Source organism: Bombina bombina, chromosome 5 (assembly GCF_027579735.1).
Source record: "Bombina bombina isolate aBomBom1 chromosome 5, aBomBom1.pri, whole genome shotgun sequence".
Classification (NCBI taxonomy): Eukaryota; Metazoa; Chordata; class Amphibia; order Anura; family Bombinatoridae; genus Bombina; species Bombina bombina.
Window position 1 is genome coordinate 302,784,472 of NC_069503.1, and position 19,293 is coordinate 302,803,764.

Sequence of the window (19,293 nt, forward strand, 5' to 3'; positions counted from 1 at the left end):
TTTTCTAGCTATTGTTCTGTCTCAGTGAGTGCGTCTCTCTATTTCTTGATTTTATTGTAAATTACTCTTAGGTCTCCCTAAGAGTAAAAAGGGGGAAACCAGACGTTGGACTCCTTGCACACATGCCCTAGAGATATGCAACTGCACCTCACTGACGAGGCCCAAAAAGAGGCCGAAACGTACGTCTGGGGTTTGTGGTTTTGTCTTGTTCAGAGAAGGAATTGCCGGGATTTTCGGTGCTGGACTGGTCATTGGGCAGGATCAGACTGACATGCTACAGGATATTTTTTCTCTGTGAAAAGGCATAGTGTGCAAAAAGAGACTGCACCCTGAGTGGCACTGGCCTTTGTGGACAAGCACAGAAATTTTTCTAGCTATTGTTTCTGTCTCAGTGAGTGCGTCTCTATATTTTCTTGATTTTATGTAAATTACGCTTAGGTCTCCCTAAGAGTAAAAGGGGGAAACCAGACGTTGGACTCCTTGCACACATGCCCTAGAGATATGCAACTGCACCTCACTGACGAGGCCAAAAGAGGCCGAAAACGTACGTCTGGGGTTTGTTGTTTGTCTTGTTCAGAGAAGAATTGCCTGGTATTTCGGTGCTGGACTGTCATTGGGCAGGATCAGACTGATATGCTACAGGATATTTTTTCTCTGTGAAAAGGCATAGTGTGCAAAAAGAGACTGCACCCTGAGTGGCACTGCCTTGTGGCCAAGCACAGAAATTTTTCTAGCTATTGTTCTGTCTCAGTGAGTGCGTCTCTCTATTTTCTTGATTTTATGTAAATTAGCTCTTAGGTCTCCCTAAGAGTAAAAGGGGGGGAAACCAGACGTTGGACTCCTTGCACAACATGCCCTAGAGATATGCAACTGCACCTCACTGACGAGGCCCAAAAGAGGCCGAAACGTACGTCTGGGGTTTGTTTGTTTGTCTTGTTCAGAGAAGAATTGCTGGTATTCGGTGCTGGACTGTCATTGGGCAGGATCAGAACTGATATGCTACAAGGATATTTTTTCTCTGGTGAAAAGGCATAGTGTGCAAAAAGAGACTGCACCCTGAGTGGCACTGGCCTTGTGGACAAGCACAGAAATTTTTCTAGCTATTGTTCTGTCTCAGTGAGTGCGTCTCTCTATTTTCTGTGATTTATGTAAATTACTCTTAGGTTCTCCCTAAGAGTAAAAGGGGGAAACCAGACGTTGACTCCTTGCACACATGCCCTAGAGATATGCAACTGCACTCACTGACGAGGCCCAAAGAGGCCAGAAACGTACGTCTGGGGGTTTGTTGTTTGTCTTGTTCAGAGAAGAATTGCCTGGTATTTTGTGCTGGACTGTCATTGGGCAGGATCAGACTGATATGCTACAGGATATTTTTTCTCTGTGAATGGGCATAGTGTGCAAAAAGAGACTGCAACCGCTGAGTGGCACTGGCCTTGGTTGACAAGCACAGAAATTTTTCTAGCTATTGTTCTGTCTCAGTGAGTGCGTCCTCTATTTTTTGATTTTATGTAAATTACTCTTAGGTCTCCCTAAGAGTAAAAGGGGGAAACCAGACGTTGGACTCCTTGCACACATGCCCTAGAGATATGCAACTGCACCTCACTGACGAGGCCCAAAAGAGGCCGAAACGTACGTCTGGGGTTTGTTGTTTGTGTCTGGTTCAGAGAAGAATTGCCTGGTATTTCGGTGCTGGACTGTCATTGGGCAGGATCAGACTGATATGCTACAGGATATTTTTTCTCTGTGAAAAGGCAAAGTGTGGCAAAAAGAGACTGCACCCTGAGTGGCACTGGCCTTGTGGACAAGCACAGAAATTTTTCTAGCTATTGTTCTGTCTCAGTGAGTGCGTCTCTCTTTTTTCTTGATTTTAGGTATCAAAATAACCCATACCTCGTCCGGAATGCAGTTAGCCCACTCATCGCCCTCGCATATGGCGAACAAGGTTTTAGGCACCTCTCAAATCAAGTTTAGAAAAAATGGTAGCTTCAGATAATCGTTCTATTAATTCCGGAGATCAGCGGTAGAGGATATTTAGGGCGCGATCCGATATAGATCGTAGTTTGCGGGCGCAAGCGAGGGAAACCGCGTTGCCCGCAGTTTCAGCTCGCAACTCGAGGCTATCCCATATACGGCGCCGTCAGATGCTAAAGTGCCGTAAGTCTGACAAACAGCGATGTCCAGAAATCTGCGCAAGTACAAATTTCTGGCGTCGCCAGTGACTTACGGCACGTTAGAAACCTGCCGGCACCTACAAAACCTGACTAAAGTCTAAATCACCCGCACTGTCTAACACGCCTCCCTACCATAGCCCGACACGTCTAACACGCCTCCCTAACATAGCCCGACATGTCTAACCCTCTATCCGCTATCCCCCCTCACTATCCTAACAATAAAATATGTATTAACCCCCTAAACCGCTGCTCCCAAACCCCACCGCAACCTAATAAAGTTATTAACCCCTAAACCGCCGCCAGCTATATTAAATCTATAACCCCTAAAGTGAGCCCCTACCCCCGCCAGCTATCTATTTTAAAATTATTAACCCCTAATTTAATCCCCCTACACCGCTGCCAGCTATATTAACTATATTAACCCTAATTATATTAGGGTTAATATAGTTAATATAATTATTATATTATATATATTAACTATATTAACCCTAATTATATAGGGTTAATATAGTTAATATCGTTATTATATATATATATATATATATATATATATATAATTAAGTATAACAACCCTATCTAACTCTAACGTCCCTAACTAAACTCTTATTAAAATAAACCTAATATTAATATTATTAATTAAAATATTCCTATTTAAATCCAAATACTTACCTATAAAATAAACCCTAAGATAGCTACAATATAATTAATAATTACATTATAGCTATGTTTAGGGTTTTATATTTATTTTACAGGTAAATTGTTAATTATTTTAACTAGGTATAATAGCTATTAAATAGTTATTAACTATTTAATAGCTACCTAGTTAAAATAATTAACCAATTACCTGTAAAATAAATCCTATCCTAAGTTACAAATACACCTGAACCAATCAGCCAATCGGATTGAACTTGAATCTGATTGGCTGATTCAATCAGCCAATTAGATTTTTCTACCTTAATTCCGATTGGGCTGATAGAATCCTATCAGCCAATCGGAATTCGACGGACGCCATCTTGGATGACGTCATTTAAAGGAACTTCATTCGTCTGGAAGTCGTCGTGCCGGATGGATGCTCCGCGGCGGTAGGAGCGAAGAAAGAAGATTGAAGATGCCGATTTGCTTGAAGACATCACCGATGGAAGAAGACTCTCTGCCGCTTGCTTGAAGACATACCCGCGGATGGAAGAAGACTTCACTGCCGCTTGCCGGAAGACATCGCCCGGATCGGATGAGGAGTTCGGCCCAGCTCGGTGAATACAAGGTAGGGAGTATCTTCAGGGGGGTAGTGTTAGGTTTATTTAAGGGGGGTTTGGGTTAGATTAGGGGTATGTGGGTGGTGGGTTGTAATGTTGGGGGGTGGTATTGTGTGTTTTTTTTTCAGGCAAAAGAGCAGTTTTCTTTGGGGCATGCCCCCACAAAAGGCCCTTTTAAGGGCTGGTAAGGTAAAAGAGCTTTGAACTTTTTTAATTTAGAATAAGGTAGGGAATTTTTTTATTTTGGGGGCTTTATTATTTTATTAGGGGGCTTAGAATAGGTGTAATTAGCTTAAAAATCTTGTAATCTTTTTTTATTTTTTGTAATTTAGTGTTTGTTTGTTTTTGTAATTTAGTTTAGTTTATTTAATTGTATTTTTAGATAGATATTTGTAGTTTATTTAATTTATTGATAGTGTAGGTGTATTTGTAACTTAGGTTAGGATTTATTTTACAGGTAATTGGGTAATTATTTTAACTAGGTAGCTATTAAATAGTTAATAACTATTTAATAGCTATTATACCTAGTTAAAATAATTAACATTTTACCTGTAAAATAAATATAAACCCTAAACATAGCTACAATGTAATTATTAATTACATTGTAGCTATCTTAGAGTTTATTTTATAGGTAAGTATTTAGATTTAAATTGGAATATTTTAGTTTATAATATGAATTAGATTTATTTAATAAGAATTTAGTTAGGGGTGTTAGGGTTAGATAGAGTTAATATAGTTTATATAAATACTATAGTAACTATATTAACTATATTAACCCTAATATAATTAGGGTTTAATATAGTTAATATGTATAATGTAATAACTATATTAACTATAATATACTTAGGGTTAATATAGATAATATAGCTGGCGGCGGGGTAGGTAGATTAAATAAGGGGATCACATTAGGGGATAGATCAGTTAGATGGTGGCGGTTTTAGGGGTTCACATTAGGGGATAGATCAGTTAGATGATGGCGGTTTTATGGGGCTCACAGTAGGGGGTTAGTTTATGTAGATGGCGGCGGTTTAAATACTTTATTAGGGATTGCGGCGGGGGATCGCGGTTGACAGGGAGATAGACATTGCGCGATGCGTTAGGTGTTAGGTTTTATTTAGCAGATTGCGGTTGACAGGGAGAAAGACATTGCGCATGCGTTAGGTGTTAGGTTTATTTAGCAGCCAGTTTAGGGAGTTACGGGCTCCAATAGTCAGCGTAAGGCTTCTTACGGCTGCTTTTTGTGGCGAGGTGAAAATGGAGTAAGATTTCTCCATTTTCGCCACGTAAGCCCTTACGCTGTATATTGGTATACCAAACTGCGCGGCTTTTGGTATACCTGCCTATGGCCCCAAAAAACTACTGGCGACGGCAGAAATATACGCGCGTAAATTCTAGGTTACGCCCTATATAGGATACCAAACCCGCGCAAATATTGGCGTCGCCGACTTTTGCAGGCGACGATTTTTATCGGATCGACCCCCTGTTTTTTTGTTCGTTTATTGAGCTCGGGGTAGTCAATTATGGGTCATAGCGTATCATCTTTGTTCTTGACGAAGAACATACCCGCTCCCTCGGGAGATGTTGAAGCTCTGATGAATCCTTTTCTTAGATTCTCCTCTAGGAACAACTTAAGATGTTCCAGTTCCGGTTGGTTTAATGGATAGACATGTCCAAACAGATAGTGGCTCCTGGTTGTAATTGAATCGGACAGCCGTAGGGGGGGTGTGGAGGAAGACTTTCTGCTTCAGTTTTACTAAAGACGTCTGCAAAAATCTTTGTATTGTTTGGGTAAAAATTGTTTATCTGGAAGAGATTGTAGCACAAAATGTTGAGGGAAGCAAGTATTACCACAGTATGGAGAGTTAAAACATACCTGTGATGAAGACCAGTTTATCGTGGGTTCATGTTGCTGCAGCCAAGTTATACCTAAAACCACTCAAAAATGAGGTGAATGTAAAACATCAAAAGAGATATATTCAGTTGTGACCTTTATCTGAAATAACCAACAATGGAACAGTGTGATGAGTGATTGGACTATTGCGGATCGTAGAACCATCAATAACGAATTACAAGAGGAGTTTACTTTAACACAAGTGGAATTTTATTAGAGGTAACAATTTCAGAATCAATGAAATTGCCAAACACTCCGGAGTCGATGATGGCTATCAGTATGCAGCCTTTTGTGATCCACTGCAAGAAGAGAGATAGTTTACAGTAAGTAACTTATCTGTATCATTTGAGATGAGTGAATAGAAGTAAACTTACGTTTCTTGTTCTTCTGCAAAATGGGACAATCATGGACAGTATGCAAGGATTTGCACAGTACATGCATTAAATTCTTAGTTTTTCTTCTGAAACTCTCACAGGGGTTAGGGGGGCCCTCTAATGACACCAATCTCCATCAGAATTGCTTGGGGTGCTGTTGTACGGTGTGGTGGAGTGGGAGGTTTGTAGCGGAACTCCTTGTGAAAGATTCTGAGTGATATCTTTCAGATTGTCTTTCTTCGTAGTCTCCTATCGATCTGGGTGAGACACTTTCATCAATAATTCCAGGGTTTTAGGCAACTCTATACGAGCTAGCTCATCCTTCAAATTCTCAGCCAAACCTAGGCGGAACTGGTTGCGTAGAGCTATAGGGTTCCATTAGGAGTCTGAAGCATACAATTTGAACTTGGTAATGTAGTCCACCACTGGTCTCTTGCCTTGTTTTAAGGTCTCTCATACTGGCTTCTGCAGTCACTTGAATATCCTTGTCCATGTACAACTCATCCATAGAGCTAAAGAAATCTTCAAGAGAGGATCCTCATGCTCACATAAATGGTCCGCCCAAACTCTGGGTTCTCCTTCTGAGGAACAAGATAGCGGTTAGTAACTTTTATTCTCTCTGTGGGGTAACTACGAGGTCTCAGGTTGAAGAGCAAGTGGCAGACATTTCTGAATAGCCTATACGTTTTCCTGTTCCCAGAGAACGTGTCGGGTAGGGAGACTTGTGGCTCAGATAAGGTGTCATGACTACCCTTGACAGCAATTGAATCCTTGATGATATCCCTCAGAGATTGATTCTCAATCTGTAATTCTCTGACCGCCTGAGCTATGTGGTCTACTTTCTGTGTTAAATTGTACACAACTTCTGGCAATATCTGCTGGTTCCATGCTTTGTCGGCTTAGTATTATGTAATGGAATATAACGGGGTATTGGAACACAACTACAGATATGTAGAATAGGTATAAATGTATCACCTCCTAAATTGATATACACTATGTATTTATGGAAGTGCAATCAAGTTTCTGGAAGGAGAATGACTTTGCTTATAATAAGTAGCCTTGTGGGCAAGCAAACTCTGTGGCTTAATAGGATTAGCCCAAAGAGATTTATAGTAGTGTAATAGGAATTCTGAGATTGCCAAATGATTGCTGATAGTAATATAGAACCGCTTAGGGTTGCACTGTGATCGCTTAGATAATTTGTAAAGCCTTCACTGGGCTACCAATGTACCAGCTGGATCATGCTATGCTCAGCACATGGAGTAGAAGAGGCTCAAATGCGAGGTGCAGAGCGGAAGGCAGTTAGACTTGCAAGTGTCCTGAGTGTAAACAGCGAATGGGGGGAGGAGTTTTTCCTTTGCGAGTAATCTCCGTTGCACAGCACAGCTGTTGATGACAGGCGCTCTGGAGTGTAAACAGTGAATGCGGAGGAGTTTTCCTTTGCGAGTAATCTCTGATGCATGGAACAGCTGTTGATGACAGGCAACGCTCCAACTTTTGTATTCCACTACTCTTCCTCTTTGATGTCAAGTAACAATTTGCTCCAATCGTAAGTCGTAGTAGAGTACCTTGTGGAGATAGTTGTGTGAAGGGCTGCGAGCCGCAGCAGAGTCCCTCTGGAGGAGATTTACAGGAAACAATGTAGCAAGTCAGTTTAAAACTTAAAGACATGCAACAAGTTTGGAACAAAGTTGCGAACCACTTTAGGAGTTACTTCAGAGAAAAAATACAGCAATAGATAGCGGTTAGCTATAGAAATTGTAATCCAAACAGGTTAAGCTCAGCAGGAGCAAGCTGCTACCATTAACAGCAAACAAAATACTAAGCAAGGAGGTTTGGAAACGAGGTAGATTTAATGAGTTGTGGGCAGGACTAGATGAGTCATAGTGAGGAGAATTAAAGGTACAAAACTCAGGCAAGCAGGAACTCTGACAACAGTTCATCAAGCAGATGGCATAGCCTAACATCCGGAAAGCGAGATAAAAACATGAGGACGCTGAAACCTTATATACCCTGCATCTAACTTAATTGATTGTTAGGAACAGTGCTTGTTTGCACGTCCGTACGTGCATCACATAGGCCCATGCCCCTTCCGGTGTGTGTAGCGACCTGTCATTAGTGCAACCAGCACCATCTTCAGTATAGACATCTTAGTCTGGGATTCAAGCTTAGCACATGGCTAATTAGCATCTCTGATGCTGTGTGTGACATAGGAGTTCAGGGAAGCATCTCTGTACAAAAAGCTGCAGCAATCATAAACAAATGTTAAAAAATACACTGTATGCAAGGGACACAATTAGAAAGGTATCAAAAATGTTGTTGTGCACATCAAGTTTGTAGACACAGTTTCAGGTTTGGAGGGTGCAAATGGTATTGTGTATAGTGCGGACCTGCACCACACGTAGAGGTTTGTTACATAGAGGTTGGATCAAGTAGGCCAATCAGGTTAGAGGGGAGACACATCAGGGTATGAGCATCCGAAAAGCAACACATTCAAAACAGTCACTCAAAAGACGATATTTGGACTGTAGACATCTGATTTCAGTGTTCATCCAATGATGGGACCCATAGTCCAATTGTATGTTGAGCCCTTAGGTTCCACTGTGTCCAGGATATATATCCATTTTGTCTCACGTTGGAGTAGAGCTCTGCCACGGTCTCCTCCCCTAGCTAGAGGTGGTATATGATCTATGATCATGGTTCTTAGGCTGGAGACCACTGTGCTTCTGCTGTGCGAAGTGGCGTGCCACTGGCTGATCAGAGGATCCCTTCTTGATAGCCTCCCTGATAGCGTGTCTATGGTTGGCCATCCTTTCACAAAAACGTTTTGCACCCACATTCCAACAATCGGTACAAAATGCAACATAGGGTGACATGTAGTAGCACATATGTTGTTTATACTCTGGACTGTCCATGTTCCCTGTTTTATGTAGGGAAAACCATCACAATGTTTCATGAAAGGATTTCCAACCATAGACACGCTATCAGGGAGGCTATCAAGAAGGGATCCTCTGATCAGCCAGTGGCACGACACTTCACACAGCAGAAGCACAGTGTCTCCAGCCTATGAACCATGATCATAGATCATATACCACCTCTAGCTAGAGGAGAAGTGTATTTTTTAACATTGTTTATGATTGCTGCAGCTTTTTGTACAGAAATGCTTCCCTGAACACCTACGTCACACAGAGCATCAGAGATGCTAATTAGTCATGTGCTAAGCTTGAATCCGGAATGAGATGTCTATACTGAAGACCGTGCTGGTTGCACCAATTGACAGGCCGCTACACACACCCGGAAGGGGCATGGCCTATGTGATGCGCGTACGGACGTGCAAACAAGTACTGTTCCGAACAATCAATTGAGTTAGATGCAGGGTATATAAGGCTGCAGCATCCTCATGTTTTTTTCTCGCTTTCCGGATGTCAGGCTATGCCATCTGCCTGATGAACTGTTGATCCATTTGATAAAGGTGCTAGTTTGCACCGAAACATCATGGGATATTTTTACATTGATTTACTACAATAAATATTAAGTTTTACTTCAAATCCAGTTAGTGCTAACTTATTCTAAGACTGTTTGTACCTTTGATCAGAACCCTGGTGGATATTTCTCAGTAACTGAGATTTGGAGTGCAGGCCCTTATTTGCTATAATATATATATATATATATATATATATATATATATATTATATATACATACACACACACATATTTAGACATATTTATATACATTGGAGCCCTTCCCACTCAAACAACTTTGCCATATATCATATCCCTTTTTGCCTTTTAAAACCCTTTTTAATTAATATTTAAATTATATATTTTATTTAAAAAGTATATATTATATATATGTGTATACTTTATTTCAATAATTTTTTTTGTGTTTTGAAAAACTTTTTTAACCCTTACAGTTAACTTAGGCCTAGATTTAGAGTTCGGCTGGTAAAAGGGCTGTTAACGCTCCGCGGGCTTTTTTCTGGCCGCACCATAAAATTAACTCTGGTATCGAGAGTTAAAACAAATGCTGCGTTAGGCTCCAAAAAAAGAGCGTAGGGCATTTTTACCGGCAAATGCAACTCTCGATACCAGAGTTGCTTACGGACGCGGCCAGCATCAAAAACGTGCTCGTGCACGATTCCCCCATAGGAAACAATGGGACTGTTTGAGCTGAAAAAAAACCTAACACCTGCAAAAAAGCAGCGTTCAGCTCCTAACGCAGCCCCATTGTTTTCCTATGGGGAAACACTTCCTACGTCTGCACCTAACACTCTAACATGTACCCCGAGTCCTAAGCACCCCTAACCTTACACTTATTAACCCCTAATCTGCCACTCCCGCTATCGCTGACCCCCTGCATTACACTTTTAACCCCTATATCTGCCGCTCCGTAAACCGCCGCAACCTACGTTATCCCTATGTACCCCTAATCTGCTGCCCTAACATCGCCGACCCCTATATTATATTTATTAACCCCTAATCTGCCCCCCACAACGTCGCCGACACCTACCTACACTTATTAACCCCTAATCTGCCGAGCGGACCTGAGCGGCTACTATAATAAAGTTATTAACCCCTAATCCGCCTCACTTACCCTATCATAAATAGTATTAACCCCTAATCTGCCCTCCCCTAACATCGCCGACACCTACCTTCAATTATTAACCCTAATCTTCCGATCGGAGCTCACCGCTATTCTAATAAATGTATTAATCCCTAAAGCTAAGTCTAACCCTAACACTAACACCCCCCTAAGTTAAATATAATTTACATCTAACGAAATAAATTAACTCTTATTAAATAAATTATTCCTATTTAAAGATAAATACTTACCTGTAAAATAAACCCTAATATAGCTACAATATAAATTATAATTATATTATAGCTATTTTAGGATTTATATTTATTTTACAGGCAACTTTGTAATTATTTTAACCAGGTACAATAGCTATTAAATAGTTAAGAACTATTTAATAGCTAAAATAGTTAAAATAATTACAAAATTACCTGTAAAATAAATCCTAACCTAAGTTATAATTAAACCTAACACTACCCTATCAATAAAATAATTAAATAAACTACCTACAATTACCTACAATTAACCTAACACTACACTATCAATAAATTAATTAAACACAATTCCTACCAATAAATACAATTAAATAAACTAGCTAAAGTACAAAAAATAAAAAAGAACTAAGTTACAGAAATAAAAAAATATTTACAAACATAAGAAATATATTACAACAATTTTAAACTAATTACACCTACTCTAAGCCCCCTAATAAAATAACAAAGCCCCCCAAAATAAAAATTCCCTACCCTATTCTAAATTAAAAAATTTACAAGCTCTTTTACCTTACCAGCCCTGAACAGGGCCCTTTGCGGGGCATGCCCCAAGAAGTTCAGCTCTTTTGCCTGTAAAAAAAAACATACAATACCCCCCCCCCAACATTACAACCCACCACCCACATACCCCTAATCTAACCCAAACCCCCCTTAAATAAACCTAACACTAAGCCCCTGAAGATCTTCCTACCTTGTCTTCACCATCCAGGTATCACCGATCCGTCCTGGCTCCAAGATCTTCATCCAACCCAAGCGGGGGTTGGCGATCCATAATCCGGTGCTGAAGAGGTCCAGAAGAGGCTCCAAAGTCTTCCTCCTATCCGGCAAGAAGAGGACATCCGGACCGGCAAACATCTTCATCCAAGCGGCATCTTCGATCTTCTTCCATCCGGTGCGGAGCGGGTCCATGTTGAAGCAGGCGACGCGGATCCATCCTCTTCTTCCGATGTCTCCCGACGAATGACGGTTCCTTTAAGGGACGTCATCCAAGATGGCGTCCCTCGAATTCCGATTGGCTGATAGGATTCTATCAGCCAATCGGAATTAAGGTAGGAATTTTCTGATTGGCTGATGGAATCAGCCAATCAGAATCAAGTTCAATCCGATTGGCTGATCCAATCAGCCAATCAGATTGAGCTCGCATTCTATTGGCTGTTCCGATCAGCCAATAGAATGCGAGCTCAATCTGATTGGCTGATCCAATCAGCCAATCGGATTGAACTTGATTCTGATTGGCTGATTCCATCAGCCAATCAGAAAATTCCTACCTTAATTCCGATTGGCTGATAGAATCCTATCAGCCAATCGGAATTCGAGGGACGCCATCTTGGATGACGTCCCTTAAAGGAACCGTCATTCGTCGGGAGACATCGGAAGAAGAGGATGGATCCGCGTCGCCTGCTTCAACATGGACCCGCTCCGCACCGGATGGAAGAAGAGTCGAAGATGCCGCTTGGATGAAGATGTTTGCCGGTCCGGATGTCCTCTTCTTGCCGGATAGGAGGAAGACTTTGGAGCCTCTTCTGGACCTCTTCAGCACCGGATTATGGATCGCCAACCCCCGCTTGGGTTGGATGAAGATCTTGGAGCCAAGACGGATCGGTGATACCTGGATGGTGAAGACAAGGTAGGAAGATCTTCAGGGGCTTAGTGTTTAGGTTTATTTAAGGGGGGTTTGGGTTAGATTAGGGGTATGTGGGTGGTGGGTTGTAATGTTGGGGGGGGGGTATTGTATGTTTTTTTTTACAGGCAAAAGAGCTGAACTTCTTGGGGCATGCCCCGCAAAGGGCCCTGTTCAGGGCTGGTAAGGTAAAAGAGCTTGTAAATTTTTTAATTTAGAATAGGGGTAGGGAATTTTTTATTTTGGGGGGCTTTGTTATTTTATTAGGGGGCTTAGAGTAGGTGTAATTAGTTTAAAATTGTTGTAATATATTTCTTATGTTTGTAAATATTTTTTTATTTTCTGTAACTTAGTTCTTTTTTATTTTTTGTACTTTAGCTAGTTTATTTAATTGTATTTATTGGTAGGAATTGTGTTTAATTAATTTATTGATAGTGTAGTGTTAGGTTAATTGTAGGTAATTGTAGGTGGTTTATTTAATTATTTTATTGATAGGGTAGTGTTAGGTTTAATTATAACTTAGGTTAGGATTTATTTTACAGGTAAATTTGTAATTATTTTAACTAGGTAGCTATTAAATAGTTCTTAACTATTTAATAGCTATTGTACCTGGTTAAAATAATTACAAAGTTGCCTGTAAAATAAATATAAATCCTAAAATAGCTACAATGTAATTATAATTTATATTGTAGCTATATTAGGATTTATTTTACAGGGTAAGTATTTATCTTTAAATAGGAATAATTTATTTAATAAGAGTTAATTTATTTCGTTAGATGTAAATTATATTTAATTTAGGGGGGTGTTAGTGTTAGGGTTAGACTTAGCTTTAGGGGTTAATACATTTATTAGAATAGCGGTGAGCTCCGATCGGAAGATTAGGGGTTAATAATTGAAGATAGGTGTCGGCGATGTTAGGGAGGGCAGATTAGGGGTTAATAATAATTATGATAGGGTTAGTGAGGCGGATTAGGGGTTAATAACTTTATTATAGTAGCGCTCAGGTCCGCTCGGCAGATTAGGGATTAATAAGTGTAGGTAGGTGTCGGCGACGTTGTGGGGGGGCAGATTAGGGTTAATAAATATAATATAGGGGTCGGCGATGTTAGGGGTAGCAGATTAGGGGTACATAGGGATAACGTAGGTGGCGGCGCTTTGCGGTCGGAAGATTAGGGGTTAATTATTTTAAGTAGCTGGCGGCGATGTTTTGGGGGGCAGATTAGGGGTTAATAAATGTAATATAGGGGTCGGCGGGGTTAGGGGCAGCAGATTAGGGGTACATAAGTATAACGTAGGTGGCGGTCGGCAGATTAGGGGTTAAAATTTTTAATCGAGTGTCGGTGATGTGGGGGGGAGCTCGGTTTAGGGGTACATAGGTAGTTTATGGGTGTTAGTGTACTTTAGGGTACAGTAGTTAAGAGCTTTATAAACCGGCGTTAGCCAGAAAGCTCTTAACTCCTGCTTTTTTCAGGCGGCTGGAATCTTGTCGTTAGAGCTCTAACGCTCACTGCAGAAACGACTCTAAATACCAGCGTTAGAAAGATCCCATTGAAAAGATAGGCTACGCAAATGGCGTAGGGGGATCTGCGGTATGGAAAAGTCGCGGCTGAAAAGTGAGCGTTAGACCCTTTAATCACTGACTCCAAATACCAGCGGGCGCCCAAAACCCTGCGTTAGGAGCCTCTAACGCTGGTTTGACGGCTACCGCCGAACTCTAAATCTAGGCCTTAATTTCTGAAGGTGCGCTAAATATTTTAGTGCAGTTTCGTCTTGTGCTCGAGTGCAACCTATAACTTTCAACTTGTAATACCAGCACAAATTAGCATGGTCGCGTTATCAGGTTAGAATGTTTTTACCATGGACTTGTAATATCAAAGTGGCACGCTAATGGTAGCGTGGTCAACAGAAACTTGTGGCATCATTAGTGTGCTACTTGTAATCTAGCCCATTATGGGCCAGATTACGAGTGGAGCACAAAATTGCGCTTTCACAATTTTACTTAAACAAATTTATATTTTAGTTTTAAACAGATTCATGCCCATTTAAGTGCTTTCAAATAAATCAAATTCTGTAGTCATTTATCAGAGCTTGTAGTAAAATGTCCTAAAGCTCCAAATGCATGCACAGCTCAAGTAATGTAATACATGAGAATGTGGCTTCTTATTGCTTGTTGTTTCATTAAAATCCCCTATCCTTTGGCTGCAAGCTTTGCTGATATTTATATATTTTTGTGCTTCTTAACTCCCTGCAAAACATAACCGTTCTTCTGTGTATAGTAGACTTGTGTGCGGCGGAAAAATTAGTTTTGGTTCGTTTCGGATAGATTCGAATTCGGATACATTCAAATGCATTCGTTTCGGATTAATTCGGATTCGAATAAATTCGTATTATTTAGATGTATTCGGTTCGGATTTGATTCATAAATTTGGAAGTTCGGTATGTGTTAGGTGGGATGTGCTGTGTATTAGACTAGTATTATGCACTGTAATATTAGGTGTAACCCATAGCAGAGTGATATAACCTTATATACTGTACAATATTAGTGTAATTGTGATTAGTCCATGGCCATCCGAATGTAACGAATAAATCCGAACTAATTCGGATTTATTTGTTAGTTTTGGTGCTACCGTAATTCAGAAATTCGAATCGATCTGAAGCTCCGAATTTCACACATTTTCCGATGTCTAGTGTATAGCCCTAGTGCGATAGCAAATCAGATGACTCCCAAAAAAAAGGATTTTTCAACACTTTAGAATTCTTACATGGATTTCTTCTTTTGCATGCTATGCGTGTAATTAACTGAAAGCCTCTGCTAGAAAAAGTTAATCAGCAAGTTGCTCAGTGATACTGCTCCAAAGCAGACCACTTTGTGTGATTATATATCTGTATTCCGCTACGTATTTCCCCAGAGTGGGGAGAAATACTACAGATTCCAGTAGCATTGCAGCTTCGTAATAACATAAGGTAATATGGTGCTATCTTCACTTGGATAGTTAAAGGGACATAATACTCATATGCTAAATCACTTGAAACTGATGCAGTATAACTGTAAAAAGCAGGACAGGAAAATATCACCTGAGCATCTCTATTTAAAAAAAGAAGATATTTTACCTCACAATCTCCTCAGCTCAGCAGAGTAAGTTCTGTGTAAAAAGTTATAATTCAGCTGCTGCCCAGCTGCAGGTAAAAAAAATAAAAAAATTAAGAAATGAACTGCAGCGAATCAGCATCAACAGTGCTGAGGTCATGAACTCTTTTACTGTGATCTCATGAGATTCGACTTAACTCTCATGAGATTTCATAGTAAACTTCTTTAAACTGAATAGGGAAATAACATTGAGAGTGCACGAGGCTCAATCCCTTAGCTGTCCCGGGACAGACATTATGGCCTAGATTTGGAGTTTTGTCGGTAAGGACCCGCGTAGCTAACGCCGGCTTTTTTCTGGCCGCACCATAAAAATAACTGGTATTGAGAGTCCACATAAAGGCTGCGTTAGGCTCCAAAAAAGGAGCGTAGAGCATTTTTAACGCAGCTTCAACTCTCAATACCAGAGTTGCTTACGCAAGCGGCCAGCCTCAAAAACGTGCTTGTGCACGATTCCCCCATAGAAAACAATGGGGCTGTTTGAGCTGAAAAAAAAACCTAACACCTGCAAAAAAGCCGCGTTCAGCTCTTAACGCAGCCCCATTGTTTGCTATGCGGAAACACCTCCTAAGTCTGCACCTAACACCCTAACATGTACCCCCGAGTCTAAACACCCCTAACCTTACACTTACTAACCCCTAATCTGCCGTCCCCGCTATCGCTGACACCTGCATTTTATTTTTAACCCCTAATCTGCCGCCTCCGTAAACCGCCGCTACTTACATTATCCTTATGTACCCCTAATCTGCTGCCCCTAACACCGTCGACCCCTATATTATATTTATTAACCCCTAATCTGCCCCCCACAACGTCGCCTCCACCTGCCTACACTTATTAACCCCTAATCTGCCGACCGGACCGCACCGCTATTATTATAAAGTTATTAACCCCTAATCCGCCTCACTATCCCTATAATAAATAGTATTAACCCCTAATCTGCCCTCCCTAACATCGCCGACACCTAACTTCAAACATTAACCCCTAATCTGCCGACCGGAGCTCACCCGCTATTCTAATAAATGTATTAACCCCTAAAGCTAAGTCTAACCCTAACACTAACACCCCCCTAAGTTAAATATAATTTTATTCTAACAAAATAAATGAACTCTTATTAAATAAATTATTCCTATTTAAAGCTAAATACTTACCTGTAAAATAAATCCTAATATAGCTACAATATAAATTATAATTACATTGTAGCTATTTTAGGATTAATATTTATTTTACAGGCAACTTTGTAATTATTTTTAACCAGGTACAATAGCTATTAAATAGTTAAGAACTATTTAATAGTTACCTAGTTAAAATAATTACAAAATTACCTGTAAAATAAATCCTAACCTAAGTTACAATTAAACCTAACACTATACTATCATTAAATTAATTAAATAAAATACCTACAATTACCTACAATTAAACCTAACACTACACTATCAATACATTAATTAAATACAATACCTACAAATAAATACATTTAAATAAACTAACTAAAGTACAAAAAATAAAAAAGAACTAAGTTACAAAAAATAAAAAAATATTTACAAACATAAGAAAAATATTACAACAATTTTAAACTAATTACACCTACTCTAAGCCCCCTAATAAAATAACAAAGCCCCCCAAAATAAAAAAATGCCCTACCCTATTCTAAATTACTAAAGTTCAAAGCTCTTTTACCTTACCAGCCCTGAACAGGGCCCTTTGCGGGGCATGCCCCAAGAAGTTTAGCTCTTTTGCCTGTAAAAAAAAACATACAATACCCCCCCCCAACATTACAACCCACCACCCACATACCCCTAATCTAACCCAACCCCCCTTAAATAAACCTAACACTAAGCCCCTGAAGATCTTCCTACCTTGTCTTCACCCTGCAGGTTCACCGATCGGTCCAGAAGAGCTCCTCCGATGTCCTGATCCAAGCCCAAGCCGGGGGCTGAAGAGGTCCATGATCCGGCTGAAGTCATCATCCAAGCGGGAGCTGAAGAGGTCCATGATCCGGCTGAAGTCTTCATCCAAGCGGGGCAGAAGAGGTCTTCCATCCGATTGAAGTCTTCATCCAAGCGGAGCGGAGCGGCAGGATCCTGAAGGCCTCCAACGCGGAACATCCATCCTGGCCGACGACTGAACGACGAATGACGGTTCCTTTAAATGACATCATCCAAGATGGCGTCCCTCGAATTCCAATTGGCTGATAGGATTCTATCAGCCAATCGGAATTAAGGTAGGAATATTCTGATTGGCTGATTCCATCGTAATTTCGTTATTTAATTTAGGGGGGGGTGTTAGTGTTAGGGTTAGACTTAGCTTTAGGGGTTAATACATTTATTAGAATAGCGGTGAGCTCAGGTCGGCAGATTAGGGGTTAATAATTGAAGTTAGGTGTCGGCGATGTTAGGGAGGGCAGATTAGGGGTTAATACTATTTATTATAGGGTTAGTGAGGCAGATTAGGGGTTAATAACTTTATTATAGTAGTGGTGCGGTCCGCTCGGCAGATTAGGGGTTAATAAGTGTAGGCAGGTGGAGGCGACATTGAGGGGGGGCAGATTAGGGGTTAATATATATAATATAGGGGTCGGCGGTGTTAGGGGCAGCAGATTAGGGGTACATAAGTATAACGTAGGTGGCGGCGCTTTGCGGTCGGCAGATTAGGGGTTAATTATTGTAGGTAGCTGGCTGCAACGTTGTGGGGGGCAGGTTAGGGGTTAATAAATATAATATAGGGGTTGGCGGTGTTAGGGGCAGCAGATTAGGGGTACATAAGTATAACGTAGGTGGCGGTCGGCAGATTAGGGGTTAAAAAATTTAATCGAGTGGCGGCGATGTGGGGGGACCTCGGTTTAGGGGTACATAGGTAGTTTATGGGTGTTAGTGTACTTTAGAGTACAGTAGTTAAGAGCTTTATGAACCGGCGTTAGCCCAGAAAGCTCTTAACTACTGACTTTTTTCCTGCGGCTGGAGTTTTGTCGTTAGATGTCTAACGCTCACTTCAGACACGACTCTAAATACCGGAGTTAGAAAAATCCCATTGAAAAGATAGGATACGCAATTGACGTAAGGGGATCTGCGGTATGGAAAAGTCGCGGCTGAAAAGTGAGCGTTAGACCCTATTTTGAGTGACTCCAAATACCGGAGGTAGCCTAAAACCAGCGTTAGGAGCCTCTAACGCTGGTTTTCACGGCTAACGCCAAACTCCAAATCTAGGCCACTGATTTGCTGCTTAGAAGTCCTTTACAATGGGATGTGGCTACTGAGGAACTTTTGAGGTAAAATATATTTCTTTTTTAAATAGAGATGTTCAGGTGATATTTTCTAGTCAGCCTTTTACAGCTATGCTGCATCACTTTCAAGTGTTTCAACATTTGGGTATCATGGTCCTATAATATTGTGTTTGTCCTTGAAAGACTGTGTTAGGGGAAGGATGGTAAAACGTTTTGACGGTGTGTACGCAAATCTGCAGAAAAAAATATCTTGTGTCAGTGGTATTTTTTTTTTTTTAAAAAAAGGGAAATAAAAAAGTTAAATATTTGTTAAAACACACATATATATGGCCAGATTATAATAGGTATTATTGAAAGTAAAAAGTTATCGCTCTTGCATTAACCCGATGCGCGCAAAAAGCCGAACTTACAGTATTGCACGCGCAAAAACCTATTCCCCGTAGAAGTCAATGAAGCAAGAAAAGTGACTACTTGAGTGCAAACCCGATCGCATACTCATGTGCGCTAACCTGAAATGAAAATATAAATATTTCACATTCCAATGTTCTACACATAGTAGGATATGTTCTGTTTCAAAAATACATATATATAAAGTATTTTGGTACAATATATATATATATATATATATATATTTTTATATATATATATGTATAGATATTTATATATATATATATATATATATATATGAATATCTTCTATGTGCAGAACATTGTAATGTAGATGCACTCTATAACACTTTATTAAATATGATTTTACGTTTTACTTAACTG